Source organism: Pipistrellus hanaki (genome assembly GCF_964339955.1).
Source record: "Pipistrellus hanaki genome assembly, chromosome: 3".
Classification (NCBI taxonomy): domain Eukaryota; kingdom Metazoa; phylum Chordata; class Mammalia; order Chiroptera; family Vespertilionidae; genus Pipistrellus; species Pipistrellus hanaki.
Genome location: NC_140505.1, coordinates 100,240,558 through 100,264,387, shown reverse-complemented (window position 1 = coordinate 100,264,387; position 23,830 = coordinate 100,240,558). Strand labels below are relative to the sequence as shown.

General features: G+C 41.7%; 1 protein-coding gene across 5 annotated transcripts in view; it reads left to right on the top strand.

Moving 5' to 3' along the window:
- MTUS2 (microtubule associated scaffold protein 2) overlaps positions 1 to 23,830 on the top strand; it is a 480,281-nt gene that overhangs the window by 116,715 nt on the left and 339,736 nt on the right. The window contains exon 3 of one of the 5 annotated variants that reach the window (XM_084878668.1): positions 6,722 to 6,827. The exons of the other annotated variants lie outside the window; for them this stretch is intronic. The gene's annotated coding sequence lies outside the window, so the exon portion shown is untranslated. The remainder of the gene's footprint in view (positions 1 to 6,721; positions 6,828 to 23,830) is intronic. 5 annotated transcript variants of the gene reach the window in all.

The following is a 23,830-nucleotide window of genomic DNA, read 5'->3' as shown; positions in this document are numbered from 1 at the left end:
ATTGTAAATAATTTGCAAAGCACAGGCACTAGGTTAGCTTTGCCTTCTGGGCCATGGTACAGTAAGACCGAAATTCTGAAGTCTAAGCTCCTGTTGACACTCCACATCTGAGAGCTGCAGGGTGTGAGAGAATAGTGACCTTTGCATCCTTTGAGGTTTGCTTCCTAAAATACAGAAAATAATTTCACGTGTATATCCACATTTAAGAAATGCTGCCTTTTTCTTTTGCGTTTGCTGGAGGTTTTTTTTTATTTTTATTTTTTATTTTATTTTTTTTAGAAGATGTTTCAGATATACCTAGTAACTTTAACCTCAAACTCCTATCTTAAACTCTTCCCTGTTGTCCTTCTCCCCAAGAAAAGTGCTATTCAGAGGTAGGTGTGCTATTTTGACCTCAATGACGTGGCTCTGGAAGACATGGGCCACTTCTGAGAGTTGGTGAAGAAGAAGCACGAGGGCACTGAGTGTCTCTTAAAGATACAAAACAGTGTGGTGGCTACATGCTCTTCCTGGATGTGCTGAAGCCTTCCCAAGACGAGTGGATAAAACTCAGGATGCCCTGGAAGCTGCCAGGGCCTTGGCGAGGAACCTGAACCAGGCCTTTTTGTAGTTGCATGTCCTGGGTTCTATCCAATAGATCCTCAACTCTGTGACTTCCTGGAGAACCACTCCAGGATGAGGAGGTGAAACTCATCAAGAAGATGGGCAACGCCCTGACTAACCTTGTAGGCTGGTTGACCCCCAGGCTGGGCTGGGTGAGTATTTCTTTGAAAGGCTTGCCCTCAAGCATGACTAGGAGCCTTTGGAACCCAGAGGCCTTTGAGGGGACCCTCTGAATTTCCTTGGTGTCTGGCTTTTGCCTGAGTCTCTCCCCCAAACCATTAGCCACTCCTTTAACCACCCTGAAGTCCTTACCTTTGTATTGGACCAAATGGAAACAATAAAACTTTTTTCAGAAAAAAAAAAAAAAAAAAGGAAATAGGTATAAATTCTTTCTTTGGTTTATCCTTTCTTTGTATATGTATGTACCCAAAGAAATATTGAATTATATTTTTTGTGTTTAAAGTTTAGATCCACTCTGCATATGAAACTTGCTTTTATTAAAAAGAAGAAAACAGAATTTTAAGTTCTATCAAATACATGGATTTAGTTTAATCATTTTCACTATTATATGATATGAACATAAACTGAATATGAAATTTTATTTTTCCTCTCTACTTTGATGGACATTGAGATTATTTTTAATTTTTTGCTCTTAGTAAAAGCAATGGGACAAGATTCCTGACGGATGACTCCATAGACCCATGTGGCAGTAGCCTGGCAGCCACTACTTTTTAAGCTATTACACATTAAGGGTCATGATATCAATTTACTGTATTGCAATCCACATTAAAAATAATAGTAAAGATTAATTATAAATTGTATATTATATAAATAATATCAAAATCCATTGCACATTATAAGGGTAAATTTTGTTAACGTTTTTTTTTTTAGCTATGTATGTATATAGGTGCACTTGGTTATAATGTCAGATGTATTTCTTCTTTTTAACAAAGAGAAAGAAGATAAAAGTTTTATGATATTTTCTTTTAGAGAGAAAATGCAGACAAGAGAGAGAGAAACATCAGTGACGAGAGGGAATCATCGATCAGCTGCCTTTTGTACACTCTCCATTGGGGTTGGAGCCTGCAACCAGGCATGTGCCCTGATAGGGAATTGAACCATGATTTCTGGGCCAGATGTATTTCTCACTGAGGGCCTTTTGAAAGCCAGCACTCTAGAGCATTTACTGTATGTCCCACTGCTGGGTCACAGGTGTATGCATCTTCAGCCTCACTGATTGTTGTCAATTACCCTTGAAATTGACTGCATTTTATTTGCAGTGTTCTTTCCTGTTTCCCCACATTCTAGCCTTGGGCTTTTGTGTAATTTTAGTTTGCTTTTCCTGATTACTAGTGAGACTGAGAACAGTCATCTCTAAGTGTTGGAAATGAGTGGGAAGGTTTATATTTTTTTATTTTAGCACAGTATTGGATAGAAATGAGAAATAACCAAGGCGAATGAAAAGTAGAAGCTGGGGTATTTTCTGGTCTAATATGGAAGAAGGAAGGTGAGAAATATCTAATATTTTCACATCTGATGTTCAGTATTTTAGCCTCAGGAAGAGACTGGAATTATGGTGCTCTCTGTTGTCTCTCGTGATGGGAAGGATATTGGTAAGTGTCACCTCGGGCAGAGGGAGAAGATAGATACTGCCGCAGCAGCCTTCAGTTCTATGAAAGCGACTCCACTGTGCTGGGCATAATGTATTTGCACATTTAACACATAGGACAGTTCTTCACAGATTCAAAGAATTATTCTCCTTTCCAGTATTTTGAATCAAATGCCCTCATTGTCTTTTATTTTCTCCTGTGTGGATTCGGAGAACTAAAGGGAATGGTCCAGTGCTGGCTGACTGTGGGTTTCCAGATTGAGAGGTGAGGGGCAGTGATGAGTCCTGGAGAGGGTGTGCTGATTTAAAGGGACCCTGGTGACTCTGCTCTGGGGATTTTTATTTTGTGGGAATGTGAATCCAAAGTTGGTACACATTTTCATGTGTTTTCCAAGAGAAAGTGGAAATTAAAAAAAAAAAAATTAGCTTACTATGCCCTGGTAGGTGTGGCTAAGTTGTTTGGAGTGTCATCCCATAAACTGATTCCTACATTGCAGGTTCGATCCCCAGCTGGGGTGTATGCTGGAGGCCACCGATTGATGTTTCTCTTTTACATTAAGGGTTCTCTCTCCCCCTTCTTCTCTCTAAATATAAATTTTTAAAAATTACTTTAATTTTGTGAAATTTCTTCATTTGTTTTTAAAATGTAGACCCATGTTTTAAAAAACACAGTTTTGGTGAAACAAAACTTATCCTAATTTAGTCTGTGGAACACTTGCTTATAATTTTTGTGTTAGGAAAACTGAATTGTGTAATGGCTAAAATTTTAAAAATCATGGAACTAATTTGTCATTTTGCTTGTTTCCTCCTGGGAATATAAATGGGTGTTGGAGGAGCTGTGAAATCCTGAATTACATTCATTTGTCTCTGTTCCTTAGCAGCTAACAAAGTGCATATTATATAGTAGGTTCATAATACATGTTCGTTGAATGAATGCATACACAATGATGAAAACATACAGCTCCTGTATTCCTTTAGAATTGAGTCTTAAAAAATGTAGTTAACATTTGTTCAGTTTTGTGTTTTCTTAGGACAAATAGCAGAAGAAAAATTCTGCTGCATAAGACTGCTCATGTCACATCCCAAAATTGTGGTCACCACAATGCCACGTAGCTAAATTATGATTCATAAAGACAGCTCAGCACATTAACAGATTAGAGTCAGTAGAATGAATAATAAATGGCAAAGCTATGTATACACGGAAAATATGCAAAGCTGTTGGAAATCATATAATGGGGGTGGGCCCATCTGGAACCTTTGCTTCCCTGGGGGAAATGAAAGGACCCAGGGATAATCCCTGTCATAAAAGATGAAAATGAAGTTCCATCTGGGGCCTTTGCTCAAGCCCAGCAGATTGCAGTGCTGAGGAAATTCGAGAACACTTAACACTCTTCTGCTCTTAACTCAGTGGGCAGCCTGATTGGATTGGCGACAGCAGGATGTTTCTGAAATTGTTAGTATTAAGTGGGTTGGAATTTTAGCCATAGCCCTTTCCAACTCTAGTGGTCAGAGCTATCGAGGCATAACTTATATTTGAAGTGTCTTAATTCTAAGAAGTCATTCAAAGCCATTCGTAGTTCTCCATCCTCCCCAGCCCCAGCCCCCACTGAGGACCTCACCCTTCTCTGACCACATGTCCTGTTGACTTGCTTCCCTCCTGGCCTGGGCCACAGAAACTCATGCATGGCCAGCAGGACGTTTGTCGTGGCCCAGCACTCCTTTCCATCTTCTCTGGTTTCTCCTCTGACACAGCACAGTGCTTTTCCAGGCAGTTTTCCCAGGGGCAGTTTTCAGTCCCATGTTATGTATTATGGTATCACACTGTAGGAAAGCTCTTCAGAGACCATGGTGACAGAGGTTAATCAACCAATCAACCTAGTGATCTTTTTGCAATTCTTATTTTTCTTCCTGACACCACACTAACATTGATTGAATGCTTTCCAAATGCTAGACACTGTTTCACATATTTGATGCATATTATCTCATTTAATTTTTATCAAAACAATATGGGGAAAATACTATTATCTTCAATTTTTGTGATGAGAAAACTAAGACACATGTTGATCACCTCCATTTTTGAACTCACCTTCTCTTTTGTCTCCATACCAGTGCCTGCCGTATTTCTTAAAAAAAAAAAAAAAAAAATTATTGTTTTCAGAGAGGAAGGGAGAAAGTAATAGAAACATCAATGATGAAAAAGAACACTGATTGACTGCCTCCTGCATGCCTCCTATTGAGGATTGAGCCCGCAACCCAGGCACGTGCCCTTGACCGGAATTGAATCTGGAACCCTTCAGTCTAACCAAACCAGTTAGGGCCCTGCTGTATTTCTTTATAAAGGTGCAGGACTCCTTTCCTCCTGTAGCATATGGTGGAGGGGAAGACAGCTGGGTAATGATTTCACTGTGATCTTGCATGAGGACAGATTGAAGGCGGCTATGGAAGCTCACTGTCCCTTCTGAGGGTTCAGAGATGTCTTCCTGAGGAGGTGGTGGTAGAATGAATAATAAATGGAAAATGGCAGATGAGATAAGATGGGAGAGTATTCCACAATGGGGACACAGCATGGACAAAGACCGAGAGGGCTGAAGAAGCCTGATGTTGCTGGAGGACTACAAGCAGCTTTATTTTACTAACTTGATATGACTTTAAGGAGTGGGGCATTGAAGGAGGCCTTAAAAGGTGCTGATGACCTTGGCCTTCATTGAGTACATAGTGGTGGCTGTTGAAGAATTTTAAGCTTGGGACAGATATGGAAAGGATTCTAACTCAACAGGTTGTCATGCATTATGGAGGATGAATAATGGGGGGTAGGGTAAGAATCAAGGAGGGTCAATTACATGGTTTTTATGATAGTCCAGGGGAGGGATGATATGGCACAGAATAAAGTTAGTGGAAGAATAGAGTAGGACAATATATGAGAGAGTGGAAATAAGAAACATATAGAAGTTAACACCAGAAGGGCATTTTAATAATATTATGTCTCCTTTTCATTTGATATTGCCTAAAGTTTTGTTTTAAGATGTTTCAACCCTGTTGGCCTTTACTGAGATGATTTTTAGGGAGTAGGACTTTCAGCTTAGTGAGATTCCTTTCTCTGCAGAACAGGTAATGGGCACTTGAGCTGCTTTTTTAGTGACAGTAACAGAATCAGCACATCCCACCCCTTGAATGCAGGAGGCTGCCCTGCCCACCATTTCTCTGCACTGGCTGGTCTCTCCAGAGGGCTGGGAAGGCTGTTGTGAAACTCCTGGAAACGCTTAGCTGGTCTGTAAGTTCACGAGTGGAGGAGGGGAGAAGCTGTGGAAAGCTGTGCTGGAACAGAAGGGTTGATCTTGGGGCAGACCTAAGCGACCTGCTGTCCTGGGGGTCTTGTTTATTTTCTTGTCTACAGCTTAAATGTTTTCATTTTTATTGCTCACACTTCCTGGAATTCTACAAATTACATGATCTTTAGGTTACTAGTCAACTAATCAATGCAAATATCTTTGGATAGATTATGAATTGGTTAGGGTCTAACCATTAGGCATACCTATATTGGTAATGGATTATTTTGGGGGGAGTAAGCCTGGGAGTGGATTGAGTCAGAGGAACTCTAGGTTCCTCAAGCTCTAAAGTTCTGTGAATCAGGTTTCTACACCGGGATTAAGAGTTCCAGAGATGGGCCCTTTGGAAGATGGACCAGTTTGGGGAAAATGGACAGACCTGGAGGGGCTGTAGTTGGAGTTTGAACAACTCTTGAGTAGAGAGTTGGAGTAAGACTGAAAGTGAGCTCAGAGGAGAGCAAAGAAACCACGAATTTCTAAAAATGTGTCCAAGGCTAATAACACTCCTTTAGGAGAAGGAAAGGAAAATTTTCTTAATGACCAGAATCCAAGCAGTTATAAACAGCCATTAATAAGTTAATGACTCTGGAATGTTAACCTGGAAACTTGAACACCATTATATTTTTAAATTAAAATTTAAAATTAAACACTATTATAACTTAAACACTACTTTAATTTAAAATTTGTTATTATGTTTTTATGGGAGAATGTTTTCTTAGTTCTTAACATCTCACTTATACTTAAATTTTTAGAATATAACCTGTTTGATAAGAGAGGAAATATCTTTACTTGCTTTCTATTAAGCAGTTACTTGATGGGACAAAATATTTTGAGTAACAGATATTTATAGATGGTTAGTAGGTTTATATTAGTCATCAGGATGTTATTTTGCTATATTATCAGGTAGAAGTGAAAACCTTTATTATATCAAAACAATAAATGTTTATTTCCCTTCACTGGGATACAGGCAGAGAAAAATAGCACTGTATTAATTCAGTTTTTGAGTTGGTGGAGTTCAGGATTTATTTATTTAATTAATGGAATAATTCAAAAATTATACATCTACAAAGTTGTCATTTTTGTCTGTTTACATTTTTCACTTTAAAAATACTAATTTACAAACTTGTTCTCTCTCAGTATCACACTTTATGCTGGTTGTAGTACATTTGCTCTCTCTTTTCAGACCACCATATTCCCCTCCCTGATCAGGATTCAGAGCCAAGAAACCGTCATGAAGATAGAAAATGACCTTTATATCAACCTTGCACAAAGGATGATGACATTGCTCTGTGAGATAGAATTTCTCTGTCAAATTCAAGGGCCCTATTTTCTCTTCTATATTTCTTTTGCCATATGTGCTCTTTCTTTCTTTAAGCATTCTTATTGTACTTGGCATTCATTAAATGTATTAAGAACATAGAAAGTTTAGTGAAATAGTCAAATAGTCACCAGCTACCACTGGTGAAAGCTTTCCTATCATTTAAAGATCTTATTTCACAAGACAGTTCCACAAGACAGTTCAGAGAAAAATAAGCTGGACTGAGTCCTGACCCCTCATGTGTAGGCAGTTTTGATTAATAACAGAATAGAGTATCAGAGGAAGTAGATTCAGAAATATAAAGTTTAGATTAAGCAACATAAAATGAAGAATTTAAATAAATCAGTTTCAGGAAGAAGAATGGGAGGGGAGACATACATTTGTAGCTTTGACCTAGGTAAGGAGTAGGAATATTACTCTGGGCTTTTTAAAAATTGGCACTGGGCTTGTGTTGTTCTTTTGGAATTCTTGTGGGTTTGTCTTTCCATTTTGTAACTCAATCAAGTGTATCCTCTTGTTTATTAGAGATGACTCTGATATAAAGGTCGTGTTTACAAGACCTTTTTCAAGACAGGGACTCAGACAGTATGACAGAAATGTGGAGTGTAATGACTCAAGATAATATATTTTGTTCTTGACAGCAGCACATCCTTCACTCCATGGGCTGAATGGCTCTATTCTAGGCTCTCTTGCCTGTCACTGTCCCTCTCACGACTGGCATGTGGACCCTGCACCATCTGCCTAGATTAGGGGTGTCGAACTCAATCAGAGAAGGGGCCAAAATCTAAAATCCAGCCTAAATCGCGGGCCAAATGGTTTACTGAACAGTCATAAACTGACAATGTCATAAACTGACAGCGGAGTGCAGTGATGACAGCGCGGTGCGGGCCACATTGCAAGGCCTGGCGGGCTGGATTTGGCCCGCGGGCCGTGTGTTTGACACATGTGGCCTAGATAGTTTTCAGGGATACTAGCAAAGGTCATCAGGCTCTGAGAGCTGAGGTCACTGAGGACAGCCAGCCAGGTGTCACCATTCCTGAGGTCTACCCAGGAATATTTTATTCGTTTTACTCTACTTAATATGACCTTTCCAAATTGACCACTTCTCCTTTGGTCTGTGGAAAGCAACCCCCTCATAAGTCCCTCGTCATTCAGAAAGTGGCAAATCCCTTCTTCTCCATACTCTCCACAGCTTCAGTGGGCTTTGTACTCAACACTGCCAGGTTCTAGCACCAACAGGCACTTAATTGATTCTGGATCCCAGGAACTGAAGGTTAGAAAGAAGCTTAATTGAGAAAGACTGTTTTTGAGTAGGTAATAGGACCAATGATAGTTGAAGACTTAAATAAAACCTTTTGTTAAGTACTCTGAATTGAGAGGTGTGACTTCATGGCCAAATTGGCATGTATATATGTATATATATATATATATATATATATATACACACACACACACACACACACACACACACATATGATACGGATATATATATGTTATTTACTTACATTTATATTTTTAAATACAACCAGACTTCTGCTTAATTAGAGCTTCCCTATCCTTTTTAAAAAATCATTGTTATAAGTAAGACTTATAATATAAAATAAATAATGTCTTTTCATCCTAAACGCCATTATCTGGCCCTTTATATTTTAAAGAATAAATTATGAAAAATTAAAGAATACACTGAATTTTTTTAAGGTATTCTGATTTTTCTAAGCTGAAAAACAATTCTGTTTTTTAAAAAAGATTTGTTAGTTCTCTTGGATGTGGAGAGAGTAGAGCGCCTAAAGAATGGCTCCTTTGTAATAAACACATCCAACAGCAGCCTGGGCTTACTCCTCACAGATGGCAAGATATCATAACCTTCCTGTGATATTACACCCTATATATATTAAAAAAAGAAAACAAAAAGAAAAAAAAGATGTAGTTCTCTTGAGTACAAGATTTAGAAATAAAAACTTGGAAGTTAATAGAAGAGTTTAATGGTAAAATATAGTTACTATCAATTTAATTTTTTTTAAATTTTTATGCCTATCTTGGGGTTTGTCTTATTAGGTCCAAGGAGGTTTCAAAATGGAAAAGAAATCTGAAAGAGTAGGAGGCTTGGATAAGGCTCTGAGTTTAGTCTCTCAGAAAGTATCTAGTTCCCCAAGATATCCTCTAATTAAGATGATGGGCCTTAAATTAGGGATATTATTCAGGTAGGCCCAATCTAATCACATAAATCCTGAAATGCAGAGAACTTTCTCCAGTGGAGTCAGAAATGTAAAGCATTGAAGGCCTGTGTGCCACCTGGGAAGAAGAGAAGGGATGTGGAACAGAGACCAGCTCCCAATTAGTAAGGAGGAGGGACCTTAGTCCTACAGCTGCAAGGAATTGAATTTGGCCAATAAGCAAGCAGGTGGGCTGATTCTTCTCCAGGTTTCCAGCAAGGAACTCAGCCCTTCAGAGGCATGCGACTGTCTACCAGTGTTTCCCAAACTTCTCTCATGATGAGAATCACCTGGTGGAGTTGTTAAAACACAGATTCCTGAATCCCAACTAAGAAGTGCTAAACTAGAATTTTTGGGAACATATAGGTAAAATTGTATACTTAACTAGTGCTCTAAGACAGATGTTATATACAGAGCACTAAGTTAGGAATGCAATTTTACCTATATGTTCTCAAAAATTCTAGTTTAGCACTTCTTAGTTGGGATTCAGGAATCTGTGTTTTAACAACTCCACCAGGTGATTCTCATCATGAGAGAAGTTTGGGAAACACTGGTAGGCAGAGGACTCAGCAGGGCCATGCTGCACCAGAACTGCAGCCAGAATTAAACCATGACCTCCTGGTTCCTAGGTGGACGCTCAACCTTTGGGCCACACTGACTGGGCAACAAGTTTACATTTAAAGTTCATTATCAGAAGGCACTTTCTCAGACCTAGTCAAACAACGGAGGTCACTTTCCAGGTAGTTGAGTGGTTTGTGGTATATTCAGTCTTTGAAATGTGAATTTATTGATTTTGTGAATGTTGGAAATAAATTGATTAAAATGAAAAAAGTTCATGTCATTAAACTTAGCAGTTCTTTTTCCAAGTAACATTTCTCCAAATTTCTTTCTTTTTTTTTTACATTTATTTATTTATTTTTAAACAGGTCATACATTTACACTGTTGAACAATTTTAAATGACATTAGGAGGTTACTGCCCCATCCCATTTCCATCCAACCCCCCATTCCTCCCATAGATAGACTCCTTAGTTTCCCTATATCCACCAGCATCTGTGGGAGGGTTTCTTTGTGCATATGCAAACAAATGCAAATTTATATCCTTCCCTTTTCTTACACATTACATAAGTTCTTCCTTGTCTTCCTCACTTACGGTCTATGTCCTAGAGCTCTTTCCATATTAGAATACAGAAAGCTTCTTTAACTTTTTTATAGGTGAATTATGTGGTAAATCTTTTGAAGGTATTAGCTATACCATAGTTTATGTAACCTGCTTTCTGTGGATGGCTACTTGGGTTGTTGCTAATGTTTTTATTTTATAAGAATTGCTGCAACATTGTACCTACATGTGCAAATATATCTGTAAGATAAAGATCTCAGAAATGGGATTGTTGGGTCTAAGGTAAATGTGTTCGTAATTTTGACAAACATTTGTAATTTAATAGACCATAGGATTTTAAACTTTTAAAAAAATTTTGGTCTTCCACCAGGAACATCTGAGAGAAGCAATTTCTCTGTGGCCAAGTGGTTTATAGTTCAAACAAGGACACTTTTGAGAAGTAAAAGTGGCTATTAATAATCATACTGGGGCAACAGGCAAGAGCCAGTACTGTGTTGGACATCTGGGATCTATCTTGACTTACTCATGGTCTTGCCAACCAAATGTGCTGTCAACTCTCACATATTTCTCAAGGGACTTTCAATAAAATTCAGATTCAAACATGGTAATCATTTAATGAGGCCAGCATTTGAAAGTAACTAATGATGTGAATTTTAAAAAATACATTTATTGATTTTTTATAGAGAGGAAGGGAGAGGGAGAGAGAGTTAGAAACATCGATGAGAGATAAATATCAATCAGGTGCCTCCTGCACACCCCCTACTGGGGTTGTGCCCACAATCAGAATTGAATTTGGGACCCTTGAGTCCACAGGCTGATGCTCTATCCAATAAGCCAAACCAGTTAGGGTGATGTGAATGTTCTTAATGTCACTGAACAATAGGCATGTAAACATGATTAAAATGGTAAATTTTGTTATGTGTATTTTACCACAATCTAAAAAAGAAAACAGAGGGAACAAACTATTGACACATGGATCACATTGATGAACAGTCTGAGAAAGCCACATATTATCTGACTGTATTCATAAGATATTTTGGAAAAGGTGAAATTAGAAACTAGATGAGTGGTTTCCAGGAACTGTGGCTACAGGGAGAGTGAGTAGGGAAGACCTTGGCAGGCAATGGGACTGTTCTATCTTGACTATGGTGGTAGTTACATGCAAACTGACAGACTGTACACTAGAAGGGATGCATTTTCCTGTATGTAAATTAACCTTAATTTTACAAAACAAACAAGAATTTAAAAAAGTAAACCCACCTAGAACTGTTTCCCTTGAGCTTTGGGAAAGATGGCATGCCTAATCTGTTACGTGTGTGTGACCTGAGTGGCACTTGCCAGTGGACCTCCTGCCCATGACCACTGGTGTCACTTGCATTTTTCTAGCCTGCCTCAAGACACTCTGGCACAGTGAGCGTTCGTCTGGCCTGCCTCAGGCTCTTGTAGATGCCAGTGTCGGAGTCTGGGGCTAGTCTGGTTCATTGTATCACTGCAAGGCTCAAGCGGCACTAATGGCTCTGGCTCATTGTCCTATCTGGAGGACTGAGAAAGCCAGCCAAGGTGGACTCCTTTCAGTGGTTGTAAGGAGGCACCACTGCTTTCCAGTGTCAGCCCTTCTTTGCACATCCTGAGAATTCAATCTCATTTCTTCTTGGGGCAAGGAAGGAATTGGTAGGTACTGAGTCAATCTTGGCTGTGACAGAGGGTGCCAGTTGATGGACAAAATACATTTCTGCTGCATCTGTTCCAAGTAATTAGAACATTTAAAAGGGCAAGAACAAAAAGTCCCACAGGTAAATGAAGTCTAGGGTCATGCAGACAGTGAAGACAGAGAAAAATTTGATCCTCTGGGCCCAGACTAGAGAGAAGATGCTATAGTCAGAAGCAGTCAAGAGTGAAAACCAAGAATCCTCACCATCACTAACTGTTAGGGAAACCACATCACAATGAGATAACATGCCATGTACATTAGAATGATTATTATAAAACAAACAGAAAATAACAAGGGTTGGTGAGGATGTGGAGAAATTGGAACCCTTGTACACTGTTTGGGAATGGTGCAACTGCCGTGGAGAACGGATGACTATTCCTCAAAAAACTAAAAATAGAATCACCATAATTCAGCAATACCACTTCTGGGTATATACCCCACAAAGCTCAAAACAGGGAATCAAACATATATGTGTACAGCCATGTTCATAGCATCATTTTTCATAGTTGCCAAAGTGAAAGCAACCAAGTGTCCATTGATGTATGGATGGATAAACAAAATGTGGTCTATACATACAATGGAACATTATTCAGCTTTAAAAAGGAAGGGAATCCTGTTACATGCTACAACATGGATAAGCCTTGAGATGATTACACTTAAGTAAATTAAGCCAATCACAAAAAGACCAGCAGTGTACGGTTCCACATACGTGAGGTACCTGGGGGAGTCAAATTCATAGACACAGAGAGTACAATGACGGGTGCCAGGGCTGGAGGGTGCGGAGGAGGAAGGGAAGTTGCTGTTGAATGGGGACAGAGTTCAGTTTGGGAAGAAGAAAAGCTCTGGAGATGGATGGTGGTGATGGCTGCACAACAGCGTGAATATTCTTGATGCCACTGAGCTATTGAGTGACATTAAAATGGTTTTATGTCATGCATATTTTATCATAAAAATAATCTTAAAAATATGCGAGGGCAGTGAGCTAAAGCAAACAGGCTTCTCAGCAGCACTGGGGCGGGGTGATCCACCGTCTCCCTCAGGTGGTGGTGAAGAGGGCACTCGCAGTGGCCAGGGCAGGGCCCACTTCTGTGCACAACTCTTTCATGTCTTGTTCACACAGGGTCTCGGCCACCAAAGGCGAATGTGCTGTAGCTCTGTGTGCTTTGCTGCGAGTGCTTCTCATTGACTAGAGTGTGTGCAGAGAGACCCGAGTTTGCATGTGGACCCGGCAGTCAGTATCTGCTGGTAGACTTGTTCTTTTCCATTCTCTAGAATGACTGGTCCTACTCAAACCCTCTCCATCCCTGCCTCCTTTGCAAGGAGGGTCTCATGCACTGTAGAGTCCTGGGGGCTTTCCCGCTGCTGGGGTCCTGGCCCTGTGGCTGCCGTGGGGAGTCCTGCCACTGAAGCACGGGTTCTGATCTTGGTCTAGAACTGCTGGTGAGAAGTCATCCAGGACAGGACGGCCCCCTTCATTTTCTCTGTGTTGGGACCTGAGGTGTAAGCAGCCAACAGACTGGGCCTCTCTTGGCTCCGCAGGTTACCCAGTAGGCCTCCTTGAGCTCCTGGTTTATGTTTAGCAAAGTTTCTCTATTAGAGCTCACTTATTCTGTCCATCACAGTCCTCCCCCAGCACCTGGGCAGAGCCATGGGCTGCACTAGATAGCACTCTGATTGCAGACTTCACGAGGTCCCCTCCTGTCTCACAGTGAATGAGGCCTGGGGCTCCATCTTGTGTTCTTTGGGATGTGTGTTCCGAGGAGATCCAGCGAGGTCACATAGAGTCCTGGCAGGACCACCGCTCCAGCCCTCCACGATGACTCGTTGTCAGGTGATTGTCACTGGGCCCAAACAATCCCGCTGCTACACACATTGCTATTCCCAGACAGTGGCCTCTTCTGTCACTGTGCCTCCAATGTAGTCAGAAACCACGCGTGGCCACAAAGTACTTTATGGGCGGCTTATCCACACTGAGATTTGCTGTGAATGGAAAGAGCATGCCAGACTTTGAAGACCAAGTATGAAAAGCATGTCAAACACCTCATTAGTTATTTTATATTGATATGTTGAAATAACATTTTGAATATATTGTGAGAAATAAAATACATTATTTAAATTTTCACTTGTTGGATTTTACCTTTTGAAAAGGTAGCTACCAGAAAATCCAAAATTACAAATACGAGTCACATAATTCCACTGCTCAGCATTTCCCTAGAGCAGCGGCACCACCAGGCAGCACGTAAGAAATGCAGACTCTAGCCCGGCCCAGGACTGGGAATCGGAAACTTGCATGCGCCTGGTAGCCTGTGTTTTAACAAGCCTGCAGGTGACCCTGGTGCTTGCTCAGGTTTGACACGGAGGGTCGCCACTGACCAGTTATTAATTGGGAGCATTTACAACTGAGGAAATGAATAAGAAGGGAAGAGCCTCCAGAACCAGTGAACGATGCTGAGGTAGCGGGTAGCGGTGTAAGCCACCACGGCTGAGAGACTGCTTCATCCGTGCCTAGACACACGGCTCATTGCCGATGGGTGCCCTAAAATGTCAGCAGCTGGCTTCCCTTGGTTTGCTCTGGGTTCTCTTCCTCTCTCTTTCTATTCTCTTGCCGGGTGGCCTCTGACCCTCTTTGTGTCTTTCCCCGCTTCCAGCCTGTGTTCCGTGGACCCGGCGACAGGGTTGGCCTTTTCTTTTCACTGCTCCCTGTCAAAGGCTCTTTCTGCTCCCGGGTGCACGTGTGGGTGATGGCACGGCAGTCAGATGAGCTGTGCTGCATTCTGAGTGGCACCTGCAGCCTGCTTAGGTGGACAGGAGGGAAAGACCTTCAGAAGATGAAGTCAGGGGATGGGTGCTGAATTAGCAGTGATTTTTGAAACAACTCAGTAAATGTTAATGTCCTTAATAATTCAGTAAATGTTAACATATTCAGAAGCTCTTGAGGGACTCCAAATATACTCCTCCTGCCCTCCTTTCATTTCATTTGGGAGGAATTTTGTGTCCCCCACCCCCACAGTACCAGTGGAGGGACCTTAAGATAGTTCTGCATCTGTTTTGGTAAGACCACATGTATTCCAGCAAATCATTTGTATGCGCGGTGCCACTGATAACCCCGGCTCACAGAACAGATGCTGGGGCTTCTAGTGCTCGGGAGGGCTTGTGGCTCACTCCACAATTGCCTGTGGAGGGATGTGGTGGTCAGGAACCCCTGTCTACCTTTGACATCTAATGAGCTTCATTTGGGTTCTTTTGTAACCTTGGTGGCCTCATTTGTAAAGGGGTTATGTAGGTCTTTAATGCTTCCTATAAGACCCGTGGGGCCTAACAGGTGTGGGAATTGACACTTTTCAGATTTCTAGATTATGCCTGTCCTCTACAGGACATGGCATTCTAGTAGAGTCTGGGACAGCATCCTGCAAAAAAATACATTAATATTTCTGAAATAAAACATGTGGATATTCTCACTAGCTGGGGGTTTTAAAAAGAACTATATATAGCTTCACATTAGTTTAGGTAATGTTTTGCTGTTAAATAAATTATAAAAACAACCTTCCAGCTTTCAGACTTTTTGGTATCCAGAATGTAGATAAGGGCTTGTGAACTTTGGTAGTGACCATGCTGTCTAAAATAATGCAATAAACTCAGATTAGCAAATAGGGAGCTTTGGTTTATTTTGGAATGGCTGAGGAATGCCCTGGAATGAGAGAAGATTCCAAAAAGCTGATGCATATGTCTACCTTTCATAGTCGATACTGATGCCAGCGACCTCAGAGTACTGTGCATTGGTGTCAGAGTGATGTATTTCCAGATATTGATTGGTGCCTAATGCCATTGTTTTGATTTTTAGACAGAAAAACATGCTAATCCAAATATATCCTTGAGTCTGATTATATGTGCATGCTATGCAAAGTTTTATTTCTTTGAAAATATAACCAAAAGTAGTTGCAAAAATACACAGTAATGTCATAGGTTTGCTGTGATAATTGGATGTGATACTCTGTGTAAAGCAGATAGCACAGAGCATAGTCCTTAATAACTCCATAAATGTTAATGTTGTATTATATTGTTATAATTACAGATACTAGTACTAATAATAGGTAGTGCTGCCTATTCTCATGCCAGATAAAAGGCTTTTATCAAAATTTGGTACTTATGTTTTAAAATACTTTCAGTAATGGAGGAAATTATATTCTTCTATTTTTAAAGCTATTCTTGGACTCCCCATCTCTGTTCATCTCAGTGACCATGGTAAAGTCACTGGGGTGGGGGGAGAGATGTGTTTATTTTTTGCATCTTGACTGGGCCATGGTGCCCAAATGCTTGCCCAAGCACTCTTCTGGGTGTTTCTGAGAGGGCGCTGTTGCATGAAATTAACATCCAAGTTGGTGGACTCTGAGTGAAGCAGAGTCCCCTCTCTTATGTGTGCGGCCTCACCCAGTCAGCTGAAGGCCTGAATAGAGCAAAAAATTGCCCCCCCCCATTTGTTTAATTAACATTTATAAGGTTTATAATTTAATCCTTCAGTCACACTAACCACATTTCTGCAGCCACATGTAGCTAGTGGCTTCCATATTGGCAGTACAGATGGGGAACATGCCATCATCACAGGAAGTCCTATTGGACGGCAGTGCTCTATTCTAGACCTTTGTGTACATTCTGTCGTGGACCAGAGTGTTTGGTAGATGACGATATTGGGGCTTAGCTGAATCACTGATCCAAGACCACAGCTCATAATGACAGGGCTGGGAACTCAAACCCAGTCTGTCAGCCTCTTTTAGAGACCCTGAGTCACACTCTGTGTTTGGACTTGTCAGCCTGCAGCTGGTTGTGACATGGCACCCAGGGTGTCTTGCCTTGCTGTGGGCCAAGGAGGGAACCTTGGGCAAAAAGGAAGAAGAAAGGCCAGAAAGTGAGGAGAGAAACACCTGGTGTTTCAGAAGGATGCGGTATCTGAGACTAATCAGTGTGGTGCTAGGAATCAGGGCCGATGGATGGGCCCCTAGGATTTGGTGGGTGGAGGTTGATGATCTTTGTCAGGAAGATCGGTGCAGGGGGTGGGAAATGGTTGGATGGCAGGGCTTTGAACAGTGAATGGGAGCCTAGAGAGTGAACAGAGAGACAGAAGAGGTAGCTAGAAAGAGATCAAAAGACACAGGACGTTTTCAGGGTTGCAGAGGCTTGACCCTTTTGATAGACTAAGATAACACCTGTCTGTGGGAACCAGGCTGGGAGCAACTTGCGGGAGCAGAGGGGACGCCTGGCAGTTCTGACACACATGCCGAAGGGGAAGCTGACGGTTGCTGGGAGGACATGTAAATGATCTTTTTTTTAGTATATTTTATTGATTTTTTACAGAGAAGAATAGAGAGGGCTAGAGAGTTAGAAACATCAATGAGAGAGAATCATTGGTCAGCTGCCTCTTGCACACCCCCTACTAGGGATGTGCCTGAAACAAAGGTACGTGCCCTTGACCAGAATCAAACCTGGGATCTTTCAGTCCACAGGCCGACACTCTATCCATTGAGCCAAACTGGTCTGTTGCCAGATTCCAGACATATGGATTTTTATGTGAAATGTCCCTGAACACTTAAAATAACGTGAGTGCTTTTTCCATGCAGAACATATATTCCATCGCAGAAAGATGATGTCACTTACAATGGTAACTCTTATGTTCTGTGTATTTTAACCTCCATCCATGAACACACACATGTGCGTGCGCACACATATCTCTGGGCCATTTTGGCACAGAGACCGTGTGTGACTTGTGGGCTGGGGGATAGAGTTCTATCTTGGCAGAACAGGAGAGTCCTGAAGACCAGGCCATGTCTCCCAGAATATGAAGTTAGAATGTCCTGGAGGGACCCAGCCATCAGTAATGTTTAAAGTGAACAGGTGATCCCAGTGTGCAACCAATGCTGAGAGCACTAAATAATTGGAGGATAAGACCCTGAAGAGACAGGAAGGAGGGGCACAAGGACCAGGTGCAGGAAAGCTTCAGCTTCTGGAGGACAAAAGTGAGGGTGCATGCAGGCTGTTTAAGGTCAGGCACCAGGCAGCTGTGGGCGGCAGGAGGTGCAGAGGCTTTCCTGACGTCCAGTCACGAGCCCACTCTTCCTCACTCCTCCGGTTGTGAGGGGGAATATTTGTGCACCACCAGCACATCACCACATACCTTTGTCTCTGCAAATCTAAAACCATTAAATATATACAGCCACCAACAAAGCTTTTAGTGACAAGTCCAAAGTATTTATGAATTAAGAACATTTATTTCAAAAGTATAATTACCACTTTTAGAACAAAACATTTAAAATGTTAGGTATTCAAAGAAGCTCGTTAGGAGTACACAGAGACCTGAGGAGTGGCTGGGAGCATTTTTATTAAAGGGAGTGTATTTGTGTGTTCTAAATATTAGAGGAGACTTTGAGTAATTCAGGGGGCAAATGAAGTTGCATTTCCCCCCTACATTGAATGTAGTTTAAAGTGATATAAATTCTGGCCTAAAATATTAGTTTAATTGGAGAACAAGCCCCTCTACAGCATACAGATGATGCTCAATCGGCTTTCCTTGTAATCAGAAGCCATTCTTTGTGGGACATCTCTGCATTGCTTTGACTCAATTGGTTTTGGAGCAGATTCTCATCAAGAGATGCAAATGCTCTCTTGTCAACAGTTTCATTGACTGAGCCGCATCTGCTGAGGTCAATGTATATTGATTCCCTGTAATTTAAGACGCTCCGCTGGGCACGTTATCTAATTCTGGAGGGAACTGGGAGAGAGTGGGAGCTGCGATTTGCATGCTGGGTCAGCTGTTGGTCTGAGAAGCAGCAGGGGAGCTAGGCAGCCACAGGAAAATCAGATGCTAATGGGATCTGTGGGGATGAATTCTCATCTTGCCTAAGAGCTAAGCAGAGAAAGAAGCTGATGAAAATGAGGCTGAGATAGAGGGGTAAACATATGAGGAAATTTTGGGGAAGCACATGGAATTCAGGTACACAGCTAAGAATTTTTTTATACACTGGCTTCATTAACAGAGCCCGTCTCCAGCTTCCTGCACCCGGGAAGACATACCCCAGCAAACTCTGAGAAGTGTGCCTGCGGTGAGGGTCACAGGGTCCGAAGAGGCTTGGGTTCAGTTTGTTGGTGACGGATACGGAGGAGTCAATGATTTGGGTCACCATGCGATGGGGTTGGTTCTGCTGCTGCACAGGCCTGTTTGGATGCCCAGAGGAGCTGAGCAGGGGGTCCAAGTGGGTGAGGCTTTCTGGCAGGACGAGGACTCACCTTTTGTTTGGGCGACAGTATGAGGAGGGAGGACGGGTGGACTGGGGATTGAGTACTAAAAAGGGCTTCTGAGCCATCGATGTCAAGATTGCCTCCTAAGTCTATAGTCTAATAATGGATTTGTGCTTGTTGATAACGAATTTAAATTGTTACATCATGAGGGTCAAATAAAACGCCTTGGCAGGACAGAACTGGCCCATGCACCTGTGTTCTCTTTCCCACCCTCAGTGCTAACAAGGGGCTTGCGTATCAGAGAAACAACAAGACCTTCTGCCTGCGAGGCACCATGAACTCACTGGGGGCTTCACCGAACAATTTGCTCAGTGGACATGCATTGACTAACCGCTCTGTGCTGGGTGCAAGGTGGGCTCTTGCTCTCATCCCTCTCACAGTCCTTGCTCAGGCCACACTGAATGGCTTTCCGTCCTGAAAACTGCGCATCTCACCTCTGAGCTTTGCCCATGCTTTTCTTCCTTCCTGGGATACCTATCCAAAGACTTTGGCTGTTACTCTGAGTGAAATGGAGAACCACTGGAAGGTTTAAAGAGAGCAGTGACAGGAGCAAAGTAATAAACTTGTGTTGTTTTAAACCATTAAGTTGTGGTATTTTGTTACACAAGCAAAATGAAACTAATACAGTGGGGACATGTACCACCATTATTGTCACAAACCAGGAATCACACCGACAACACTCCTTTAGCATCCTTGGCTGTCCTTAACAGGACAAACCCAGGAACAATGTCTAGAGAGAAGGCTGCACAGATTCCACACAGTGCACAGTGTAAGTTTCCTGCCCTTTGTTGGAATCTTATGCCCACACTGTAACCAGCAGGCTATGTACCCATTATTTGCATACTTTTTGCTTTATAGATAATTGTAATATATGTTGCAATGTGGTTTCACATGATAACAAAACTGGAAAAGTTATATTTTGAAGTAGAATGACAACAAGATATATTATTTAATTAATAGTAGGAAAGATGCAAGAAAATTAAAGTAAAAAGGAGACACCAGGATTCCAATACAGTTATATTTGAGTCAATAGTTTAGCAAGGAGATCTGTAAACACTATTAACATGTTAAGCACCCAGCCTGTTTTGTTTTCCATACAGAAAGTATAGTGTCGGTCACCAGTGACTGACATAGTGCTTAAAGTGTTAATTAATCCTTAAGACCACGGCTATATTATAGCATTAGTCCAATGACTAATGTTCATTCAAAGTGATCAACACGACTCAACAGGGAAATACTGTATTAAATTATTTATGATGCATTATTTAAGAAAGTAGGATATTATTATACAACTAGAGGCCCTGTGCACAAAATTCGTGGAAGGGGAGGGTTCCCTCAGGCCAGCCTGCACCCTCTACAATCTGCTACTCCTTGAGGGATGTACAGCTGCCTCTCGCAATCTGGGACTGCTGGTTCCTATCTACTCACTTGCCTGCCTGCTGATGGCCCCTAACTGCTCCCCTGCTAGCCTGATTACCCCTAACTGCCTCTGCCTCTGCCTCACCCTGCACCCGGGATCCAGGATTCCCTTATCTGGCTGGTCACAGGCACCCAGAACCTGGACTTCCCTCCCTCTGGCTGGCCACAGGCACCCAGGACCTGAGCCAGCTTTGTCTGGGCCGACCTCAGCCACAAGGGACCATGGATGGACGGCTTCACCTGGGTCACAGCCACAGGCACCTGGGACTGCAGGGGGTGGCTTGAGCTTCTCCCAGGCCACAAGCACAGCTTCTGGCACCTGGGACCATGGGGTCAGAGGAGCATGAGGCTTGTCCATTCATTTCCCAGGCCACAAGCACAGGTGCAGCTGCTGGTGCCCAGGACTATGGGGTGGGTGCCTTGGCCCTCTCCCAGGCTGCAGTCCCAGTCACTGGTGCCTGGGACATGGGGGGGGGGTGGCTTATCCCTCTCCTGGGCCAGGCCACAGGCACAGGCATAGTCGTTGGTGTCTGGGACCATGGGGGGGTGGGGGGGCATCTTGTCCCTCTCTGGGGCTGCAGCCTGGATGATCCCCATTCCTCTCTCACTAGCTTATTTGTTCCTGGCTGGTCCCCATTCCTCTCTCCCCAGTGTTGAGTGTCTGAGCCATTATGGTGTGATGGCATGAGGGCATGACAACCATTTGCATATTAGCTCTTTATTATATAGGATATGTTTTGCAAGCTGTCTTTTATAATCATAGTTTTATTGCAGCAGATCTTGGATATGCTTTGGGTGCTAGAAAATTAGCTTATGTGGAACACTTAATTCCCCAATGAAGCCAGATAGTAACTGTTACTGAACTTAGCTGTGGATAAATCCACAAAGTGTCATTCGAGTCAGTGAGATATTTAAAGATTGGGCTCCATTGTTCATTGATCCTGCTGCGAGCATTTCCCTACCAAATTCTAAATAACTAAAAGCAGCTAAGAAGAGTAATGCACTGGAAGTTCATTCCCCAAGTTGGACCCAAAGCAACAGCTTTGCTATAATAATTAAGATGGAGAGAGATTTTTTCTTTAAATTTCTTTAATTAAACAAACAACCATACTCTGTCACATGCCTCTGCCCTCTTCAGTGGAGTTTGTGCAGGAGGTGATAATGGGATTTCTCTTTAACACTTTGTCCTAATTTAACATCTTTTGTGTGGTCTAGGTCAATGGCTCTTCTGCCCCATTGTTTTTATGTCCAATCCAGTTTTTATAGGACTGCATAACCTGATGTCATTCTCCTTGTTTAATATTATGCAAGGCTTCCAATATCCTACAGAGCAGAGGCCAAACTCCTTATGACATTTGTACAATTTGAGATTCTTGGTTTTGAGTAAAAGAAACTGTTTCACTCTGATGACTTTGATCAGAAAAGGAAGGCTGTGGGCAATGGCTGACCAATAAGCAAGAGCTGGGAGCACCAGCAGCAGGAGCAGGAGGCAGGGTGCTCTCACTGACCCCTGCTGTTGCCCCAAGCACAGCCACCTCTGCTGGCTACAGCTGCTGCAGCTGCTGCACACAGGGGCCATTTCACAGCTCATGTCACCATCTCATCTCCCCATCATTGCAGTCTGTGTCAGATGCTGGAGATTCAATGTCCCAAGTGAGAGCATTTGCTTGACCAATCCCGGTTCACTTTCCTAGGGGCAGGGAGGACAGGGAGCTTCCCTCCTTTTTGCTTTTATATTGGGATGGAGATTACCTGCCTCCACTAAGACAGCATTGAGAATTATCCCAAATATAAAATTGGTTTGGTTCCTGGAAGCCAAAAACAATGACAGACATCCTGTGTCAGTGGTGCAGAACTTTTCATCTGTGACCAGGGAGGATATAAATGTATGCATATGCCCATGCGTGCACACATGTGTGTGTGTGCATGCATACACACACACACACACACACACACACACACACGCATTACTTGTCCATAGAAATGTGATAAACTGATCTTTTTTTAGTGCTGTCTCATTTTAAAATATGCAGGTCATGAATCACTAAATTGGTTCCAGTTTGAAAGTCTTGCCCTACAGCAATCTCTTTGTAGCACATCTGTGAATGAAATGGTTATTTATATACTAGGCAAACCCTTTCCTCAATTCTGGCCTTTATTTTTTATCTTTTTTTAATATTTCAAGAAACATTATTTTAAATATAATAATGTTACATCTCATAAACCTTATATCTTAAGAAAAATGATCTTAAATACAACAATGTTACATGCAATAAACACCAATCCAAGAAAAACAATCTTAAATATAATAACATTACATGTGGAAAAAGTTAATATTTCAAGAATAAAAAGTATGTTAAGTATAATAATATTACCAAAACTGTACTAACATAATATGATATCACAAAAGTTGTAGGAAATATTAGAATTTTGCAAATAACAGGATTACTTCTATTATATTTTAAAATATTTTTTTCTCTGGCTTTATTTTTGTTCATCAGTTTATGTTGTTCATTATATTTCACAAATGAGTGAGATCATGTGATTTTATCTTTCTCCAACTGGGTTATTTCGCTTAGCATGATGCTCTCCAGTTCTATCCATGCTGTTGCAAATGGTAAGAGTTCCTTCTTTTTTATAGCAGCATAGTATTCCATTGTGTAGATGTACCACAGTTTTCTAATCCACTCATCTGCTGATGGGCACTTAGGCAGTTACCAAATCTTAGCCATTGTAAATTATGCTTCTATGAACATGAGGTGCACATATCCTTTCTGATTGGTGTTCTGATTTCTTGGATTATATTTCTAGAAGTGGGATCACTGGGTCAAATGGGAGTTGCATTTTTAATTTTTTGAGTAAACTCCATACAGTGGTTGCACCAGCCTACATTCCCACCAGCACTGCAAGAGGGTTCCTTTTCCTCCACATCCTCACCAGCACTTGTTTGTTGATTTGTTGATGATAGCTATTCAGACAGGTGTGAGATAGTACCTCATTATTGTTTTGATTTGCATCTCTCGGATAATTAGTGACTTTGAGCATGTTTTCATATGTCTCTCAGCCTTCTTTATGTCCTTTTTCAGAAAGTGTCTATTTAGGTCCTTTGTCCATTTTTTATTGGATTGTTTATCTTCCTTTTGTTAAGTTGAGTGAATTCCCTGTAAATTTTGGAGATTAAACCCTTATTTGTTATAACATTTGCAAATAGGTTCTCCTATGCAGA